We start from the raw sequence: 21,486 nt of genomic DNA, 5'->3' as shown, positions 1-21,486 counted from the left end.
GTGGAGACGTGAAGGCTAGACAATGACGGAAACTATCGATGCGATTCAGTAGCTTAGGAATGCAGAGAAGGAGGACTGAACTGATAACTGGAATCATAACATACTTTTGGCAGACTCAGAGGCAGAGCCAGGCTGAACCGGGCACTGCGTGGCAGGAAGTAAGTGAAGGGTCGAGGATACAGGTGGGGGCTGTATCGCTCCTTAGCGAGGCTTCAGGAGACAGGAGCTGAATCTGGTGTCCGGGCCCTTTTGAGGCCTAGAAACGGGGACTTTGCAATGAAATAACGTGCACACTGAGAAACGTGGCAACGTAGCTTTACATAGGCCTGATATTCGTAGTATTCACGAGAATTGGAGACTGGCATACTAAAGGTGGACACAACTGTAATTGCGTCATTAATTGAACATAGGGAATACATATGCATATTAATCATGCACACATAACATATGATGGATGACACGTAGGGACACAGAACATGGCAAAATCTACTTTTCCACACGGGTGAGGGAGGTGGAGGGCAGAGCAGGGAGTGAGAGCCCGGGTGAGGGTGGTGGAGGGCAGAGCAGGGAGTGAGAGACCGGGTGAGGGAGGTGGAGGGCAGCAGGGAGTGAGAGCCCGGGTGAGGGAGGTGGAGGGCAGAACAGGGAGTGAGAGCCCTGTGAGGTGGGAGGACAGAGCAGGGAGTGAGAGCCCGGGTGAGGGAGGTGGAGGGCAGAACAGGGAGTGAGAGCCCTGTGAGGTGGGAGGACAGAGCAGGGAGTGAGAGCCCGGGTGAGGGAGGTGGAGGGCAGAGCAGGGAGTGAGAGCCCGGGTGAGGGAGGTGGAGGGCAGAACAGGGAGTGAGAGCCCGGGTGAGGGAGGTGGAGGGCAGAGCAGGGAGTGAGAGACCGGGTGAGGGAGGTGGAGGGCAGCAGGGAGTGAGAGCCGGGTGAGGGAGGTGGAGGGCAGAGCAGGGAGTGAGAGCCCGGGTGAGGGAGGTGGAGGGCAGAGCAGGGAGTGAGAGCCCGGGTGAGGGAGGTGGAGGGCAGAGCAGGGAGTGAGAGCCCGGGTGAGGGAGGTGGAGGGCAGAGCAGTGAGAGCCCGGGTGAGGGAGGTGGAGGGCAGAGCAGGGAGTGAGAGCCGGGTGAGGTGGGAGGGCAGCAGGGAGTGAGAGCTGGGTGAGGTGAGACAGATAGAGATAGAGACAGATAAAGACATATAGAGACAGATAGAGGCAGAGACAGAGAGAGACTGGGACAGATAGAGACAGGGACAGACAGAGCTAAATAGGGTCAGATTCAGGGACAGACAGAGGCAGAGACAGATAGAGGTAGAGACAGACAGCGATTGAGACAGACAGCGATAGAGACAGAGAGAGACAGAGGGAGACAGAGAGACAGAGAGACAGACAGAGGGAGACAGACACAGACAGATAGACAGATGGAGGGAGACAGACAGAGGGATGGAGACAGAAAGACAGAGTGAGACAGACAGAGGGAGGGAGACAGAGAGAGGGATGGAGACAGACAGAGGGAGGGAGACAGAAAGACAGAGTGAGACAGACAGAGGGAGGGAGACAGAGAGAGGGATGGAGACAGACAGAGGGTAGACGGAGGGAGGGAGACAGAGGGAGATGGACAGTGGGACACAGATAGAGGGAGACAGATGAAGGGAGACGGAGAGAGGGAAGGAAACAGAGGGAGGGAGACAGAGAGAGAAAGAGAGGTAAGACAGAGAGAGAGGGAAGGAGGGAGCGAGAGATATAGAAAGAGGGAGACATAGAGAGGGAGGGAGAGAGAGAGAGAGAGGGAGGGAGAGATAGGAGAGAGAGAGAGAGAAAGAGAGATGTGTGTGTATGCTGGTCTGTTGGCTCAGTGGATGAACGCGTCAGCTGCAGGGGCCTGTGTTAAACTTCATGGTCACAGTTCCACAGTTTTTTTCGTTCTAGCCCCTTCCCCCTCCCCCACTGACTCCGCCCCCACTGCTGCGGCCCTCGGCCACAAACCACAATGTAAATTTGGCCCCCGAGAGAAAGTTTGTGAGTACCCATGTTCTAGATCAACTAAAAGATGAAAAAATCTTCATGAAGTTAGATTTACATGGGGAGTGCCATTTAATTTGAGTGAGAAGTGGAGAGGAATGGAAAACAGCATTCAGAACAAAGTATGGATTATATGAGTACCAAGTGATGCCCTACAGTTTGAGCAACGCTTCTGCAGCCTTCCAGTACTTCATTAATGATGTCCTGAAGGAGTTCATTGATCAATGCACGATTGTTTACATCGACAACATTTTGATTTATTCCTCATCAGAGGAAGATCAGCAACAGGTCAAAAGAGTTTTGCATTGCCTGAAGGAAAGCAAGCTTTACATAAAACTTGAAAAATGCGCTTTTGGAGTGAAACCTGTGGATTTCTTGGGATTTGTAATTGCTCCAGAAGGTCTTACCATGGATGTTAAAAACATTGAGGCGGTCTTAAATTGGCCTTCTCCAACCTCTGTGAAAGAAATACAGAGCTTCATTGGGTTTGCAAATTTTGATCGCGGATTCATTCAAGAATTTTCCCTGAAGGTACCTCCAGTTACTAAATTGCTACGGAAAGGAGTACCTTTTTAATGGTCTGCCGAGGCAGAAGATGCTTTTCAGTTCCTGAAGAAGAGTTTTTCCACTGCGCCAATTCTGCTGCATGCGGATCCTACGCAACCGTTTTACCTGGAGACTGATGCTTCTGAACAGGTCGTCGGAGGGGTACTTTCACAGAGACACTAAGAGACCGAACAGTTGCATCCGGTGGCATATTACTCTAGAAAATTGCAACCAGTGGAAATAACTGATACTATTTTAGATAAAGAACTCCTTGCTTTCATAGATGCCTTCCAAGCATGGCGACATTACCTTCTCAGAGCAAAACATGTGGTGACGGTATTTACCGATCACCGGAATCTTCAGTTTCTGAAGTCTGCCACAACGCTCACACCATGCCAACTTAGGGGGTCCCTCCCTGTATGTCGCTAATTATGACTTTGTAATAATTATCGGCCGGGAAGAAATAATGGAAAGGTAGATGCCGTGTCTCGCATTGACACTGATGGAAGAAAGAGTTCCATTAGAGATTGTTGGACTTAGCCCTTTTTTCAGGGTCATTCCTGAACTTTTTGCCTTCCTTCTGTATTTTATCTGACCTCTTTTATTGGTTTAATGACTCTGGGCACTTTACCGCTGCTGATCAGTGCTAAAGTGCATATGCTCTCCCTATTATAAATTAATGTATTAATCAGTGGTTCCATGTTTGGCTATTTGGTGTACTTATCAGACCCTAGTCTAGTGTACTAAGTGTGCCCAGGGCGTGTAATTCCAAATGCTGCTGTTGGGCTTGAGGCACTGGTTGTGCTACTTACAGAAGCGGCCTTGAAGATGTGTCTTAGGTCTGCCATTGCAGAGCCTGTGTGCAGTCTGGTACTGTCATGCTGACTGGGCAAGTGCACCCACTTGCCAGACCCTAAACCTTCCCCTTTCTTCATATCAGACACCCCTATGGTAGGCAGGGTGCATTGTAAGTATAAGGTAGGACAAGCCCTGATGTGTGTGGCATGTCCTAATAGTGAATTACAGCCATTTTTGTTGTATCACTATTGCAAGGCTACCTGTTCTCCATAGGCCAGAATGGGCTATTAGAATTGTTACATTTTATAATCCTAACTGACTCAGAGAACATGGTAGAAATTCGAGTTTAGTATGCCTGACCTCAGAATAATAAAAATACAACTTTTAGTGAAGTTGGTTTTAATATTCTGTGTTTGCAAATACCACTTTTTAGAAAGTAGGTATTTGCTTGCCTAACCTTTCAAGCCTGTCTCTCCTAGGTTGTGTATTCCTTTGTCTAGTTTTGTGAGTGACAGGGCTGGGGGATTCCAAGAGACAGGATCAGTCACCGAGTGGTGAATAGAGAGATCTGCATTTAGATGGGAGGGAGGAATTGCACCTGAACTCTGAATAGGGCTGTGCCTGCCTTCCATAATTCTGGCTCCACCTCCTGGGGAGCGGCTGATGTCTCTGCCCTGCACTCTGAAAGAAGAGAAGGAGTCCTGTAAACAAAGTGCTCCAGGACTATACTTGCCTTCCACAATGTTGGCTTCCCTTCCTGTGGGGCGTCTGATGTGCATGCCCTGTACTGTGAAAGGAAAGGAGTCGTCTGGTAAACAGAGTGCCTCAGAACTGGTTTGGACTGGGCAGAGGCCCCTCTCCCCTCAGAGAACAAAGGATTTTGTGGTATAAATATTCGGACCCTGATCCCATGAAATTAGATCACTTTGGACTATAAGAAAAAACCTTTACTGAGGAGAGGAACCTGAAGAAACTGAAGAGAAACTATTCCCAAGCTGAAGTGCTGCTTGGGGGATTGGTCTGCAGTGGTGGCCTTACTGCCAAAGAAAGGAGAAAGGAACTTTGTGTACCTTGCTTTCAACTTGTGAAGGATCTCCAAGGGCTTGGAAAAGAGCTAGCCTCCAGCTGAAGTCTCAGGATCAACAGACTTCACCCCAAGCTCCCCAGAGTTCTTGTGGACGTGCCTGCTGCTGTTTTGGGCCTTCTGAGGAACTGCATGTCGCAAGGAGCTGGAAGCGCGACTCAACAAGAAGAGGCGTGTCGCCGTCGCTTTGCCTGCCGTCGCAACTCCGAAGGAGGGTGTCGCCGCTGGAACTGTCGCACTGCACCGCATTGGAGAGAAGCATGTCGCAACAAAGAGGAAGCGTGTCGCCGTCGCTGCTGCTGCCGTCGCAACTCCGAAGGAGGGTGTCGCCGCTGTAGTTGTCGCTTTGCACCGCATCAGGAGAAGATTCTTGCAACAAGGTCGGAGCATGTCGCTGTCGCTGTGCCTGCCGTCGCAACTCCGAAGGAGGGTGTCGGCGCTGGAACTGTCGCATTGCACCGCAACGACCAAGAGCACCTCGCATCCCCCGAGAAGCGCGCCACGGTCGGAGCTGCTGCCTTCGCATCTTGGATGTTGCCGCTGCAGTTGTCGCATCGTGTGGAAGCTCCACGCATCGTGGGTGAAGAGCGTCACCGCTGGAGCAGCTGTCGTCGCTTCTTGGATGTTGCCGCTATAGTCCACGCATCGAACCGAGATCTTCTCGCATCCCCGAGAAGCATGCCACATCTGGAACATCTTCACGTCTTTATTTCTTTGCAGCTGTACTTTGCCGCATTTCCCATTGCTGCGACATTGCTTGTCGTGGAAGCGCAACGCGACCTAAGGTACATTGACGCAGAGTATCGCATCTAAGAACTGCACTGAACTAAGCTAAAATCTACCATCTTAAAGTAATCATAGTGTGTATTTTTGTAGTTTATGGTCTACTTTTTTTTATATAAACGCTGTGTGGTGTCCATTTGTAGTGTTGTCACTGGGTTACTGTAGGTGGTCACAACTGCTTAACTTACAATGCCTCTGAAATAAGCCTTGACTGCTCATACCAAGCTACCTAGAGGATAAGCAGGGGTTATTTTAGGAGTGTAATCCCCTTGTCCTGACTAGAGGAGAGGGTCCCTGCTTGTCACAAGTACCTACCTGGGCCAACCAGAGACCCCCAGATCTAACGGAGATCAAAAGATAATTCCTGAAACTTAGATCGTTGGAGCCACTAGTGAGAAAACTCTTGTAGACAAGGTCAATGAAGCCTTAACTTCTGAAGAAATGCGGACCTGGGCAGAGAAGGAGTCAACTCAAGAAATTGTCAATGGATTACCGTTTCATTTCAAGGCCTTGTACTTACCAATCAAAGAACTTCAACAACAAGCGTTGATCGACTGTCATGACAGTCCATTGGCTGGTCACCCTTGAATCCATTGAACGGAGGAGTTGTTAAGGAGACAGTTTTGGTGGCCAGGGTTGTCCAAAGATGTTTGAGTTTATGTGGAAGGCTGTGAGATTTGTACAATGGGGAAGAAAAATAAGCTGGCTCCTCTGGGTTTATTGAGACCTTTGCCTACCCCTCCATTTTCCTGGCACACTGTGACTATGGATTTGATTGTTAAATTGCCTTCTAGTCAGGGATTCAGTTCAGTATTACTCATGGAAGACTCCTTCTCAAAAATGGTGCATTTTGTTGCCCTGAAAGGGAAGTCATCTACAAAACATATTGCCACACAATTCAATTAACGTGTTGTAAGATACATGGTATTCCAAAGGTTTTGATCAAATCGAGGATCTCAATTTCTATCCCATTGTTGGAAGGTTAACACAAGGGGTTTGGGAATTGAGACACGTTACCCAACGAGTTTTCTTCCACAAACAGATGGTCAAACTGAAAGAGCCAATTAAGAGCTAGAAAAGTATCTCAGACTGTTTCTTTTGGATCAAGAGGGAGAGTGGCTTGATCTTCTTTGGACTGCAGAGTTTGAACATAATAATGCTAAGAATGCCTCTACTGGTTTTTCCCTTTTCTACTTGAATTATGGAAGACATCCAAATTCTGTGGATTCCTCTAAAGAAGTGTCGGTGCCTGCAGCACAAAACTTTGTACAGCATCTTAGCAAGGTACACAAGTCTGCCACCAAGAACTTAATGAAAGCTAAGGAATGCTACAAGCAAAGTGCTGATAAAAAAATAAGACCTGAACTAGATGTGAGTACAGCGGACAGGGTTTGGTTAAGCACAAGAAACCTAAAGCTTAAAGGAAATAGAAAATGTCAAACCCGATTTATAGGTCCATTTCTTGTGGAGCTAGTAGTGAATCCAATGACTTTCAACCTAAAACTACCACCACAGCTAGAAATACACCCAGTGTTTCATGTTTCTCATCTTAAAAAGGTTCCACCTCATCTGAAAGAATTGAGAAACTGAGAACCTATTTTAGTGGAAGGTTGAGAAGAATTTGAAGTTAAAACAATCCTAGTTTCAAAATCCATTCAAGGGAAAATCTTCTATCTTTGTAGACTCAAAGGGTTTTGGCCCAGAGGATAGGTCGTGGGTGGAACAATCAGATGTTCATGCTCCCCGATTAACTAAGATTTTTCACTCGTAAACTCCTCACAAACCTCAGCCCGGAGGCTTAACCATGCGAGGGGGTACAGTCAGGGTGCAGGAAAAAGGAATCAAAGCTCTTCTTTGTCCCGCAGTATCTGCCATTGAACCGGCATTGCAAAGATCACCCGCTGGCAAAAGGTCGCGGGTGATTATACTGCGGAACTGGGCATTCTCCCCTATACTACCAACAGGGAGGACCGCGGTGGAAGTTGCCGTTCTAGTCTTGCACTCCTGGACACGGGTGTGAGGTCTAGACAAGCTGTGAAGTGCGCCGGTTGATTTTAGAACCATGCACTCACCAACGGATTTTCAGAGATTAGTCACGTTCTTTCTGTAGTCTAGTTAGATAGAAATAGTGCAGTTTTGTAGCTGTCTTAGGCGCAGGTTAGAGCACTTCGGTGCGTCGGTTAGTTAGGTAATTTAGAACTAGAGAGAAATACCAATTTAAAGTAATTAGGAAAAAATATATATAAAGAGAAGAATTAATACTTACCCATTGAATACTTCAGTTCCTGATTTCTTTGTCGCTTGGTTGACTGCGGAAGCTCCAGAAGGTTTCTAAGGGAGAAGTAAGAAGAATTCAGAAGATAAGAAAGTAAGGCAGAGAGTGAATGAACGAAGGAGTGAAAAAGAATAAATGAACTCACAGAGTTAAAGGGTGCTAAAATGTTGTTTATAATGCAGGTTACCAAAGAATAAAATACTTATATTGTAGAATAGAAGAGGATCAAAAGCCATAGGCACTCTGGGTAGGGAAATAGAGAGAAAAAGAGTAAGAAAGTGGAGAAGGAATTGAAGGAAATTAGTAATGGTGTTCTTTTCTTTTACAGCGATTTCCACTCATGCTTAAAGACAGAGAGGGAGTAAGAAAGGAATAAAACGGAGTAAGGCAGAAAGGAAGAAGTAGAGTGGAAGAGCCAGAAGGTCAGGCAGTCTCTTCTCTGTCCCATTACCCTTTCCCCCAGCTGGGTTCGCACGGCCACTAGTTAACTCTTCAATTGGTGGCTGTGGGAAAACCAAGGGTGGAATTTGAAAAATCTCATCGTCTGCTCCTAGGAGTGTCTGCACTGTCAGTAAACACAACCCTTGACAACAGGCCTCACCTCCTCTGCACCCCCTGGACAGGCCTCACCTCCTCTGCAACCCCTGGACAGGCCTCACCTCCTCTGCACCCCTGGACAGGACTCACTGCCCATGCAGCCCTGGACAGGCCTCTCCTCCTCTGCACCCCTGGACAGGCCTCACCTCCTCTGCACCCCTTTGGACAGGACTCATCTCCTCTGCACCCCCTTGGACCGGACTCACCTCCCCTGCAACACCTTGGACAGGCTCACCTCCTCTACACCCGTAGACAGGCCTCACCTGCTCTGCACCCCTGGACAAGCCTCTCCTGCTCTGCACCCCTGGAAAGGCCTCGCTTCCTCTGAACCCCTGGACAGGCCTCCCCTCCTCTAGCCCCTGGACAGGCCTCATCTCCTCTGCACCCCTGGACAGGCCTCTCCTCCTCTGCACCCCTGGACAGGCCTTGCCTCCTCTGCCCCCTGGACAGGCCTCACCTCTTCTGCACCCCTGGACAGGCCTCACCTTCTCTGCACCCCTGGACAGGCCTCACCTCCACTGCACCCCTGGACAGGCCTCTCGGTGAAGGATTCTCAATAAGGACAGAGGAGCCCAGAGTTCATTCCACCCCATCCAGTTTCTCTGACTCCGCCCCGAGTACAGGCCTCAAAGAAAGACACTGCTCCCCTGGACAGGCCTCTCCTCCTCTGCACCCCTGGACATGCCTCACCTCCTCTGCACCCCTGGACAGGCCTCACCTCCCATGCAGACCTGGACAGGCCTCTCCTCCTCAGCACCCCTGGACAGGCCTCAGCTCCTTTGGACAGGCCTCTCCTCATCTGACCACCCACTGGACAGGCCTCTCCTCCTCTGCACCCCTGGACATGCCTCTCCTCCTCTGAACCCCTGGACAGGCCTCCCATCCTCTGCGCCCTGGACAGGCCTCTCCTCCTCTGCACCCCTGGACAGGTCTCACCTCCTCTGCCCCCTGGACAGGCCTCACTTCCTCTGCACCCCTGGACAGGAATTCCTCCTCTGCCCCCTGGACAGGCCTCTCCTCCTCTGGACAGGCCTCTCCTTCTCTGCACCCCTGGACAGGCCTCTCCTCCTCTGCACCCCTGGACAGGCCTCACCTCCTCTGCCCCCTGGACAGGCCTCTCCTCCTCTGCCCCCCTGGACAGGCCTCACCTCCTCTGTACACCTGGACAGGACTCACCTCCTCTGCACCCCTGGACAGGTCTCTCCTCCTCTACTCCCCTGGACAGGCCTCCTATCCTCTGCGCCCTGCACAGGCCTCTCCTCCTCTGCACCCCTGGACAGGCCTCACATCCTCTGCACCCCTGGACAGGCCTAACCTCCCATGCAGACCTGGACAGGCCTCTCCTCCTCAGCACCCCTGGACAGGCCTCAGCTCCTCTGGACAGGCCTCTCCTCATCTGACCCACTGGACAGGACTCACCTCCTCTGCACCCCTGGACAGGTCGCTCCTCCTCTACTCCCCTGGACAGGCCTCCCATCCTCTGCGCCCTGGACAGGCCTCTCCTCCTCTGCACCCCTGGACAGGCCTCACCTCCTCTGCCCCCTGGACAGGCCTCACCTCCTCTGCACCCCTGGACAGGAATTCCTCCTCTGCCCCCTGGACAGGCCTCTCCTACTCTCCTTCTCTGGACAATCCTCTCCTCCTCTGCACCCCTGGACAGGCCTCTCCTCCTCTGCACCCCTGGACAGGCCTCACCTCCTCTGCCCCCTGGATAGGCCTCTCCTCCTCTGCCCCCCTGGACAGGCCTCACCTCCTCTGACCCCTGGACAGGCCTTACCTCCTCTTATCCCTGGGCAGGTCTCTTCTCCTCTGCACCTCTGGACAGGCCTCACCTCCTCTGCACCCCTGGACAGGCCTCTCTTTCTCTCCCCCCTGGACAGGCCTCTCCTCCTATGCCCCCCTGGACAGACCTCTCCTCCTCTGCCCCCTGGACAGGCCTCTCCTCCTATCCTCCTCTGGACAGGCCTCTCCTCCTCTGCACCCTGGACAGGCCTCACCTCCTGTGCACACGTGGATAGGCCTCGCTTCCTCTGCACCACTGAACAGGCCACACCTCCTCTGCACCCCTGGACAGGCCTCTCGGTGAAGGATTCGCATTCAGGACAGAGGAGCCCAGAGTTCATTCCACCCCATCCAGCACCTCTGACTCTGCCCTGGGCCTCCGGGCGCTATGCACAGGCCCCGAAGAGAGACACTGCTCCCCTGGACAGGCCTCTCTTCCCCTGAACCCCTGGACAGGCCTCGCCTCCTCGGCACTCCTGGACAGGCCTCTCCTCCTCTGCACCCCTGGACAGGCCTCTCCTCCTCTGCACCCCTGGACAGGCCTCACCTCCTCTGCACCCCTAGACAGGCCTCTCCTCCTCTGCACCCCTTGGACAGGCCTCTTTTCCTCTCCACCTCTGGACAGGCCTCTCCTCCTCTGCACCCCTCCTCTGGACAGGCCTCTCCTTCTCTGCCCCTCCTCTGGACAGGCCTCTTTTCCTCTCCACCTCTGGACAGGCCTCTCCTCCTCTGCACCCCTCCTCTGGACAGACCTCTCCTCCTCTGCCCCTCCTCTGGACAGGCCTCTTGTTGAAGGATTCTCATTAAGGACAGAGGAGCCCAGGCTTCATTCCACCCCATCCAGCGCCTCTGACTCCGCCCTGATCCTCAGGGTGCTATGCACAGGCCCCGAAGAGAGACACTGCTCCTCTGGGCAGGCCTCACCCCCTCTGCACCCCTAGACAGGCCTCTCCTCCTCTGTCCCTCCTCTGGACAGGCCTCTCCTCCTCTGACCCCTGGACAGGCCTCTCCTCCTCTGCCCCTCCTCTGGACTGCAAAACACACAAGATGATGGACGGAATGTTGCACAATGGCAAAACTTTCGCCCCCAGTCACAGATCTGGGTTTAAACCATCGTTATTTTGCTCACCAAGACACACCTGTTCAGACATGGCCGTATGCAAATCAGTTTTGACCCTGTGCCTCATGGGAACAGTCCAGACCGAACTGCCAAGCCAGGTCATCCCTGGACCGGAATTAGGTATCCTAGGACCGGTTTCTGGCTATCAGCCGTCTTCAGCCAGGATAGCTTGACTCCAGAGGCTTGGGGCCCGATTCACAGAATGAACTTAAGACTCAATCTTAAACTTACTACTATTTTGGTATTCACAGAATGCACTTACTACTTTTGGCATTCACAGAATGAATTTACTACTTTTGGTATTTACAGAAGTTAGGATTTTGTCTTAAGTTTGTCTTAAGACAAATTTAAGACAAAATCCTAACTTCTGTGAATACCAAAATAGTAGTAAGTTTAGGATTGAGTCTTAAGTGAATTCTGTGAATCGGGCCCTTAGTGAGCAAGGGACCCTAGTCTGGGCATACCCTTCCCTCATAGGGTGAACAGCAAAACACACAAGATGATGGACGGAATGTTGCACAATGGCAAAACATTCACCCCCAGTCACAGATCTGGGTTTAATCCATCGTTATTTTGGTCACCAAGCCAACCCAGTTCAGACGTGGCCATATGCAAATCAGTCTTGACCCTGTGCCTCATGGGAACAGTCCAGCCCGAACTGCCAAGCCATGTCTTCCCTGGACCGGAATCAAGCATCCTAGGACTGGTTTCTGGCTATCAGCCGTCCTCAGCCAGGATAGCTTGACTCCAGTGGCCTCTCCTTCTCTGCCCCTCCTCTGGACAGGCCTCAGTTCCTCTGCTCCTTCTCTGGACAAGCCTCACCTCCTCTCCTCCTCTGGACAGGCCTCTCCTCCTCTGCCCCTCCTCTGGACAAGCCTCTTGGTGAAGGATTCTCATTAAGGACAGAGGAGCCCAGACTTCATTCCACACCATCCAGCGCCTCTGACTGCGCCCTGATCCTCAGGGCGCTATAGGCCCCGAAGAGAGACACTGCTCCTCTGGACAGGCCTCACCCCCTCTGACCCCAGGACAGGCCTCTCCTCCTCTGCACCCGTGCACAGGCTTCTCCTCCTCTGCACCCCTGGACAGGCCTCTCCTCCTCTGCCCCTCCTCTGGACCGGTCTCTCCTCCTCTACCCCTCCTCTGTACTGGCCTCTCCTCCTCTGCCCCTCCTCTGGACCGGCCTCTCGGTGAAGGATTCTCATTAAGGACAGAGCCTCTGACTCCGCCCTGAGCCTCGGGGCGCTATGCACAGGCCCGGAAGAGGGACACTGCTCCCCTGGACCTGCCCAGAGGCGCCCCCCGGGGGCAGGACTGTGGCTTGGACCGAGGCGCTTTAATCCCACACCCCAGACTCGAGGCGCTACACACGATGCACGCTTTCATCCAACCTCAGAATGAGAGAAATTAGGGAAATGTCCTGATCCATTTTGCATCTTTCAGCCCCTTTAATGTATCGAATAGCGTCACTTGACAATGTGAATCTATAATCATTTTGCATTTTTCACCCCACCCCTCCCCCACGCAGACAGGAGTAAGAGTTAATACATCACCTACTTCCCAAAGTTCTTTACATTATTTCATGTAAGGCAATAAACTGCTTCCATCTCAAATTTCGAATTACAATAGAATTTACTAAAAAAGACTAAAAAAATCCCGGAAAAGAAGATTTATCCTAATGTGATTTGTGCAGATTCAATAAAGTGCAAATTCTTACTCATCTTCAATCTCTACTTTGAGTTTGAATCCAGACACGGAGAGGGTCCCAGATTTTCATACCTTTATTACACGGATTCCTCCCTTTTCACCTATATATGGCTGTTTCTAGACATTGCTAACTACTTACCAAGCCATTGTTGAAATGTCGGTGCATTAGCACCCACCCAGGCAGTCGCGATACACATTCGTAAAACCGCCATAGAAATAAAAATCAGTTCATGCCCTGCCCTACGCCGATTAGTCTCAAAAGTCCTGAGCAGGATTACACACTCAGGGGCTGATTCTGGTGCGGGTTGGAAATGCTTCCCGACCGAATCGGGTTGGAAATGGTTTCCGACCCACTCGTATCGGGAGAGTTCGACCGACCAAGTACGATGCATCCGGATGCTTCCAGATACGATTTGGTTGAGCACATGTTCCTAACCGCATCAGAATCAGGCCCTGGGTGGGAATGCTTTCCAACCCGCATCAGAATCAGGCCCTGGGTGGGAATGCTTTCCAACCCGCATCAGAATCAGGCCCTGGGTGGGAAAGCTTTCCTAACCGCATCAGAATCAGGCCCTGGGTGGGAATGCTTTCCAACCCGCATAAGAATCCGGCCCTGGGTGGGAATGCTTTCCAACCCGCATCAGAATCAGGCCCTGGGTGGGAATGCTTTCCAAACCGCATCAGAATCAGGCCCTGGGTGGGAATGCTTTCCAACCCGCATCAGAATCAGGCCCTGGGTGGGAATGCTTTCCAACCCGCATCAGAATCAGCCCCTATGTGTTATTTCAGTTTTTAACACTTCTGATAAAAACGTTATGATATCTTTATTACATTTCTGCAAAACCTGACATGATGCAAAAATATGAATCCTCTCTGCATTACAGAGTGCACAGCGAGGACAACATGTTCCCTTCCCTTAACCCCTTTTCGAGATTTTGTCAGGTGTATAATACAAAAAGAAACACGTTTTATTAAACTGTGCCTGTGACCTAGCAGATATCAAAACCGACTGCAATAAGTCATGAGCATAAAAAATGTTTTGTCGGACAGCCCTACCTTCACCTTTCATTTTTTGGAGGTTTGTCCATAGCTGCTTACTCTACTTTGGGTTATCCTTTCAATAATTTAAACTTTCCCAAATTTAGCCTGTTCCCGTCCTTTCCGTTCAAGAAGATCTCTCATTTGAATTTAAAAAAATCCAGCAAATTCAACGTAAAATCTTCTTTCAGTTCTTCGAAGGATCGAAGACCAGTGGGGGAAAAGAAACAGCCAATTCTTATTACACCCGCTCACTTGCATTTTCCCATACAAGTGTCTCTAAATACTTCTGGGAGTGTAAAATTAGTATTTACGGGTGTGTGGAATGATAATCTACCAATGCCACATGCTCTCAGCATGGCACTGCATTCTTTAAAAACACTCAAGATGGTCTTGAGCCGGACTTTCTTGCAGTAGCTGTCATGCAACTGATGCCACCGACTGCCACTGGTTTCTTTCCCTAATGTAAGTCCAAAGGGGGAGGGGATCTTATCCTTCTGCCCATTGTCCATCATCATTCTTTAGCTCACTCCGCCACCCCAGTGCAGACATGGCCATATGCAAATCAGTCTGACCCTGTGCCTCATGGGAACAGTCCAGCCCGAACTGCCAAGCCATGTCTTCCCTGGACTGGAAACAAGCATCCTGTGACCGGTTTCTGGCTAATCAGCCGTCATCAGCCAGGCTAGCTTGAATTCAGTGGCAAAGTGAGCACGGGAGCCACGTCTGGGCATACCCTGCCAACTTACTGCCAAAAAAGCAATACCAAAAGGGATGATGGAAGGAGTGTTGAACATTGCAAGCACTCACCCCCAGTCAACTGATCTGGGTTTAATCCAACATCATTCTTTAGCTCACTCCGCCACCCCAGTTCAGACATGGCCATATGCCCTGAAGGCATGCCAAAGGCAAGCCAGTCTGCGCCCATCCATGCAAGGACGATGCCCAGTGACAGGAACCCTGGTCTTGTCCATTCCCACTACTACCTACTGCGACCCTCCGTGCCCTCAACCCCAGCCACCCTTCCACAAGCTGGTGCCTCACTGCCCCACACAACATCGAGGGAGCCTTATCTTGCGCTTCCTGCAAATTCTCATGCACCTACCCACACCCAACACTCACCGCATCCACACCAGCAGCACCCAAAACCCCACTCTCTCGTAAAGGCTGAGTCCGGCCTCCACTTGGGAGAGAGTGAAACCCCTGGTAAGGGCTGAGTCCGGCCTCCACTTGGGTGATAGTGAAACCCCTGGTAAGGGCTGAGTCCGGCCTCCACTCGGGAGAGAGTGAAACCCTTGGTAAGGGCTGAGTCCGGCCTCCACTTGGGAGAGAGTGAAACCCCTGGTAAGGGCTGAGTCCGGCCTCCACTCGGGAGAGAGTGAAACCCCTGGTAAGGGCTGAGTCCGGCCTCCACTTGGGAGAGAGTGAAACCCCTGGTAAGGGCTGAGTCCGGCCTCCACTCGGGAGAGAGTAAAACCCCTGGTAAGGGCTGAGTTGGTCGAACTTTTTAGCGTTTCAAGTCACATCATAATTTTGGTTCTAACTCGAAGGAATAGACTAAATGTAACCTGATTTCTTGCGCTACCAGTCAAGACAATTAGTAGTTGAAACAATTCCAGGGAAGGCAGCTCCACAGAGACAAACCCGTTTGGCTGAAGAATAAAGAACATGATTCATGAATATTATTGTTCAGTTCATATAACTTTCTATCACAGCCAGATGACTTAACCAGGGGTGTTGAACTATTGAAGGAGAGGGAGAGAAATGTTTAATGAAACTCTTTAGGGAATGTATCCTTGTAGCAGTGTCTAGGATAGCTCGCAGCCCGGTGGCAGAGGGCTCGCGCGCATCTGCTGGAGCGCTAATATTTTATTTTAAAACCCTGGTCTCTTAGGCTGAATACGAGCAATTTTACCCCTATTTCTTGCCTCATTCGTCCTGCTGACTACAAGCAGCGACAACGCTTTTAACCTTCCCTCAGTGGCCCTGCTGACGACTAGCCGCCACACTCACCTTCACAGTCCGCCTGAAGCCAGTAACCCGCCGTGGGCTGACCGCTTAACGGCGACCCCGGCGACTGCAGGCGCCATCTTGGGTTGGGTTGTCGGCCTGATCCATCCTAGCCACACCCCCCTAGTCACACTGCTACTTAGGACCCTCCTCCCCTCCTCACCAGCGATAGCTCGCAGCCCGGTGGCAGAGGGCTCGCGCGCATCTGCTGGAGCGCTGATATTTTATTTTAAAACCCTGGTCTCTTAGGCTGAATACGAGCAATTTTACCCCTATTTCTTGCCTCATTCGTCCTGCTGACTACAAGCAGCGACAACGCTTTTAACCTTCCCTCAGTGGCCCTGCTGACGACTAGCCGCCACACTCACCTTCACAGTCCGCCTGAAGCCAGTAACCCGCCGTGGGCTGACCGCTTAACGGCGACCCCGGCGACTGCAGGCGCCATCTTGGGTTGGGTTGTCGGCCTGATCCATCCTAGCCACACCCCCCTAGTCACACTGCTACTTAGGACCCTCCTCCCCTCCTCACCAGCGATAGCTCGCAGCCCGGTGGCAGAGGGCTCGCGCGCATCTGCTGGAGCGCTGATATTTTATTTTAAAACCCTGGTCTCTTAGGCTGAATACGAGCAATTTTACCCCTATTTCTTGCCTCATTCGTCCTGCTGACTACAAGCAGCGACAACGCTTTTAACCTTCCCTCAGTGGCCCTGCTGACGACTAGCCGCCACACTCACCTTCACAGTCCGCCTGAAGCCAGTAACCCGCCGTGGGCTGACCGCTTAACGGCGACCCCGGCGACTGCGGGCGCCATCTTGGGTTGGGTTGTCGGCCTGATCCATCCTAGCCACACCCCCCTAGTCACACTGCTACTTAGGACCCTCCTCCCCTCCTCACCAGCGATAGCTCGCAGCCCGGTGGCAGAGGGCTCGCGCGCATCTGCTGGAGCGCTGATATTTTATTTTAAAACCCTGGTCTCTTAGGCTGAATACGAGCAATTTTACCCCTATTTCTTGCCTCATTCATCCTGCTGACTACAAGCAGCGACAACGCTTTTAACCTTCCCTCAGTGGCCCTGCTGACGACTAGCCGCCACACTCACCTTCACAGTCCGCCTGAAGCCAGTAACCCGCCGTGGGCTGACCGCTTAACGGCGACCCCGGCGACTGCGGGCGCCATCTTGGGTTGGGTTGTCGGCCTGATCCATCCTAGCCACACCCCCCTAGTCACACTGCTACTTAAACGACCACTATGCGTCAGCGCAGCGGACGAGCGCAGCGGGCGCGTCGTAGGCGCACCGGAGTCGCGCCAGAGTTAAGCCCGTCTGCGCCCGTCCGCGGCTGGCCGGGGCCCGGGACCGGCCATTATGCCCATCCACCCATCATGTACTCTTCCACGACCATTCTCTCCCTCTGGCACCCACGCCCCCCCCTCTTACAGTGCGAGAGCGTATTGCCTCTCTTGACCTACGTAATTCCTCTGCCGTACTCTCACGGCCTAGCGAGCTATTGCAACAGCCGTCCGATGTTTCCTCATTCCCCACCCGTTTTCTACCTAAGCACGGTCCCGTGTCCCCTCGCACTCTGGGTACCCCCCTGCCTACCACCACAGCGATCCTCCTCAACACTAGGTCTGCCGCTGGGCACCATCTCGAGTTATTCCATCTGCTTGACTCCCGCCAGCCAGACCTACTATTCCTTACGGAAACATGGTTCAGGGACGACTCCCTTCCGAGCCTCTTGTCCATGCTGCCCTCCACCTACTCTGCCATCAGAATGGATCGCCCCGGGGGAAAAACTGGGGGAGGCGTTGCTCTGATCACCCGTACAGATTTCCACTTCCAGACACTACCTTCCCTTCCTATTCACGCCGTGGACTGTCTAGTAGTGCGTTCCTCCTCTTTTGGGGTTCCTCTGACTTGTGTGCTCATCTACCGGCCGCCCCAACCCACCCCCGATTTTCTTTCCTCTATTGAGGACCTTTTGGCCACTCTAGTAGTGAACAACTCCGCAATTCTGGTGCTTGGGGACCTGAACTTCTGGCCGAACGACCCAGCTGAAGATCTAAGATCCAAGGAGTTCACGGCCCTGCTCACCAGTCTCAACTTTCTTCCCCAACTCAGTATGCCTACCCATACCAAAGGCCATCAATTAGATCAAATCTGGACCCTTAATATCCCCATCAACTCCCCCACCATCTCGCCCTGTTCCTGGTCAGACCACTCTCTTATTTCTTTTGCAGTAGCCCTTGGACGGCTGCCTAAACCCCCCCCGCCTAGAAACATCTGGGCCAGAAAGTGGGATAAGGCTGACCTCCCCGCGATCTGCTCTTCCCTTGCAGCTTCCAGCCCCGAGCTCGGCGGCCTACCCCTCTCCACTCAGCTCACAGCCATTAACACCTGGCTGTCAAACGCGTGCAACACTACTCTCCCCCTTAAGAGAGTGGCCATCAAACATGCCCATGCGGCCAACAGATGGTTTACCCCTTCCCTTAGAGCTAAAAAACTTGCGACACGCAGAGCCAAACGAGCGTGGCGGCGTTCCTACTGCCCCTCTCTTAAAATAAGCTACTGCTCGGTACTCAACGAATATAAAAGGGATATACTAAAAGCTAAAGCTGAGTACTTTTCCGGCAGAATCCTGGCAGCAGAAAACCAATCTAAAGAAATATTCGCCACAGTCCATGAGCTCGCTGCCTCTGACAGGGCAACTCCTAAAATTCCCCATCCCAAACCCTCTGTAACTCCCTTAATTCCTTCTTTATTGAGAAGGTAGCCCTCATTAAGGCCAACATCCCTTCATCACTCCCGGTACCACTTGCTGCTCACTCCCCCTCCTCTGTCTTACCCCTTACCCAGTTCCCCCCTTTGACACGAGATACTCTCCTCCCCTTACTGGCCCAGGTAAAATCGGGCTCCCCCAGGACATTGGTCCTGCTTTTGCCCTGAAAGAGTTTTTTTCCAACTGTTGCTCCCCTCCACTTACTTTAATTAATCACTCCCTTACAACTGGCACTGTCCCCCATGCTCACAAATCGGCAGTCATCATTCCGATCCTGAAAAAGGCAGGCACTGATCCCTCCCTGCCTGCTAACTACCGTCCCATCTCCCTCCTTCCCTATCTGGCCAAGGTCTCAGAGGCCCATGTCACCAGGACCCTGAGTTCCTTCGTGGAATCGACTGGCCGCCTCTCTCCCCGCCAGGCGGGCTTTCGCCCACTGCACTCTACCGAGAAGGTAGTTGTGTCGGTGATGGACAAACTGAGGGAAGGCATTGACACCGGCCGCCCCCAGGCCCTGGTCCTGTTAGATCTGTCCGCCGCATTCGACACGGTGGACCATGGCATTCTGTTGACCCGTGTCGAAGCGGCGGGCATCGAGGGCATGGCCCTGACCTGGCTCCGATCTTTTCTAACAGACAGAGAGCAGGCCGTCCATCTAGCCAACTTCGCTGCTCCACCCCGGAGAGTGACCTGTGGTGTTCCCCAGGGTTCCTCCTTGTCTCCTTTGTTGTTTAATTTATACATCTCACCCCTCATTTTTTCTTTACAGCAGATGGAGGTCTCGGTGTTCAACTATGCCGATGACCTCCAACTTATCTTTAACCTTTCCTGCTCCCCCACCTCTGCCCTGAACTTCCAAAGGGTCATGCTTTTCATTCAAGGATGGATGAACTGCAACCACCTTAAATTAAACCCCGACAAGACCGAATTGGTCTTGACGGGTGGTGGCTGCAGTCCCTGGTCCCCCGCTTTTTGGCCCCTTTCCCTTGGCCCCCCTCCCCTCCCAGTTCCCAAAGTTAAAACCCTGGGCATCTTCATCAATCCCCAGCTCACTCTTCACGCACAGATAAACTCAGTGGTGTCGGCTTGTTTTTTTTCCCTCCGCACCATCCGTAAGGTCGCCCGATACTTTTCTGTCACCGCACTCAAGCTCATCCTCATGGCCATGGTGCAATCGCGCCTTGACTATGGGAATGTGATCTACAATGGCGCCCCGGCCTACCTGATCCGCCGGCTCCAATTGATACAAAATCAGTCGGCCCGCCTGATTTATGGTCTCTCTAAATCCAACCATGTGACCCCTCTGTTGCAGTCTTTGCATTGGCTACCGGTGAGGGAGAGGGCCCTATTTAAACTGGGCTGCATCACGTATCAGGCTAGGGCCGGGACCGCCCCCGCTTTCCTCTGTGAAGCCATCTTACCCTACCTCCCGACCAGAGAGCTCCGCTCCACTCACCACGCTCTCCTGTCAGTCCCCCGTTTTAGGAAGCAGAAGTCCGGAGGGGCCAGATTCGCGGTGCTGGCTCCATTGTTTTGGAACTCGCTTCCTCTTGCACTTAGGACCTCATCGTCCTATCTGGAATTCCGTAAACTACTCAAGACGTTTTTGTTTTCCAGATCTGTAGCACCTTAGTTCCTTGTCTTGCCTCCACCGATACACTGCTATCCAGCGCCATGAAACCGTCCCGGTAAAAGTGCGCTTAAGAAATATTTTAAAATTCAAATTCAAATCAGGTGTAGCTAAGGTGTTAAAAGGTTAGCGTTGAACAAGTGGCTTCACCTGATCCCCTTTATCTTGCAGCCTAATTTTAAGAGAGCCAGTATAGAAACAGAAAACCTCAAAAAAGCAGAATAGAGAGAGAGTTCTAAGTTCACCAAACAGGGTAAAAATAACTAATCCTTCAAAAGCGGGGGAAGTTTTACGGGGAACTCAAAACTTAGGTTCCATCTGAATATTATGTATGCTTTCTTTTTGAAATCTCGCTCCTCGCAGTTCCTATCCCCTAAGCCCCTTTCCCTTGCCTGGCCACTCCAATACTCTGTGCTAATACAGCATTCAGAGTTGGTGGTGCCTGGGGGTGGATCTCTCAATCTTACTACAAACCCCGAGGAAGAACTGTTTGAGAGAAAGACACCACTGTCCTCCGACTGCTGAAGAAACCCCCTTAAACCCTTTAACGCTCGCCAAGCACAGGCCGATCTCCCTGCTACCATTCCCGGTTTACATCCTAGAGAAAATGGTCAACAGACACTTTGTTGAATACCTCAAGGACCAACAGCTCCTCAAAACTACTCAGTCTGGTTTGAGAACCAAACACAGCTTGGAAACTGTCCACATCCCCGCCATGGATGACATCCGCATGACTCTGGACAGAAGAGACATGGTGATCTCATTCTCCTGGTCCTCTCTGTAGAGTTTGAGACAGTGTCCCACCCCATCCTTATCCAACGCCTCCAGGAGATCAGAATCCAACGAGACGCACTGGATCTGCTTCTTCCTGACTGGAAGAACCAAGTCAGTCAACCTGTCACCGTACACGTTGCATGCCGGTGACCTTGTCTGCTGAGTTCCACGCAGATCTTCCCAGAGCCCGACCCTCTTCAACGCATACATGATCCCTTTAGCTAGAATCACCACTCTCATAACATCAACGTCCTCTCCTATACTGACACACAACTGTCTCTCATGGCCAAGACGCCCAGTACCCGGGTGAAGTTTCATTCCTGTTCGACTGGAATTGCCCACTGGATGAAGATCAACTGTCTAAAGCACTGACAGACTTAAACCGTGATCTTCGGGAAAAGAACGTCAGCGTGGGACTCTACCTGGTGGCTAATAAAGATAGGACGAACATCTACCCTCACCACCCATGCCAAGAATCTCAGGATCGTCATAGACAGCAAACCTTGACCCGCCCGGTCAACGCAATCGCCTCCAAATGCTTCAAC

General features: G+C 51.8%; 1 protein-coding gene across 2 annotated transcripts in view; it reads right to left on the bottom strand.

Moving 5' to 3' along the window:
* Positions 1 to 21,486, bottom strand: part of LOC144828241 (uncharacterized) — a 57,404-nt gene that overhangs the window by 25,502 nt on the left and 10,416 nt on the right. The window contains exon 2 of one of the 2 annotated variants that reach the window (XM_078686330.1): positions 7,499 to 7,563. The gene's annotated coding sequence lies outside the window, so the exon portion shown is untranslated. Of the gene's footprint in view, positions 1 to 7,498; positions 7,606 to 21,486 lie in introns of those variants that run through there. The other variant, XM_078686394.1, reaches the window with a different exon arrangement.

The sequence above is a fragment of the Lissotriton helveticus genome, chromosome 1_1 (assembly GCF_964261635.1).
Source record: "Lissotriton helveticus chromosome 1_1, aLisHel1.1, whole genome shotgun sequence".
NCBI classification, from domain to species: Eukaryota; Metazoa; Chordata; class Amphibia; order Caudata; family Salamandridae; genus Lissotriton; species Lissotriton helveticus.
Note: the sequence above shows the minus strand (reverse complement) of the source record. Positions and strands in the feature narration are given on the sequence as shown.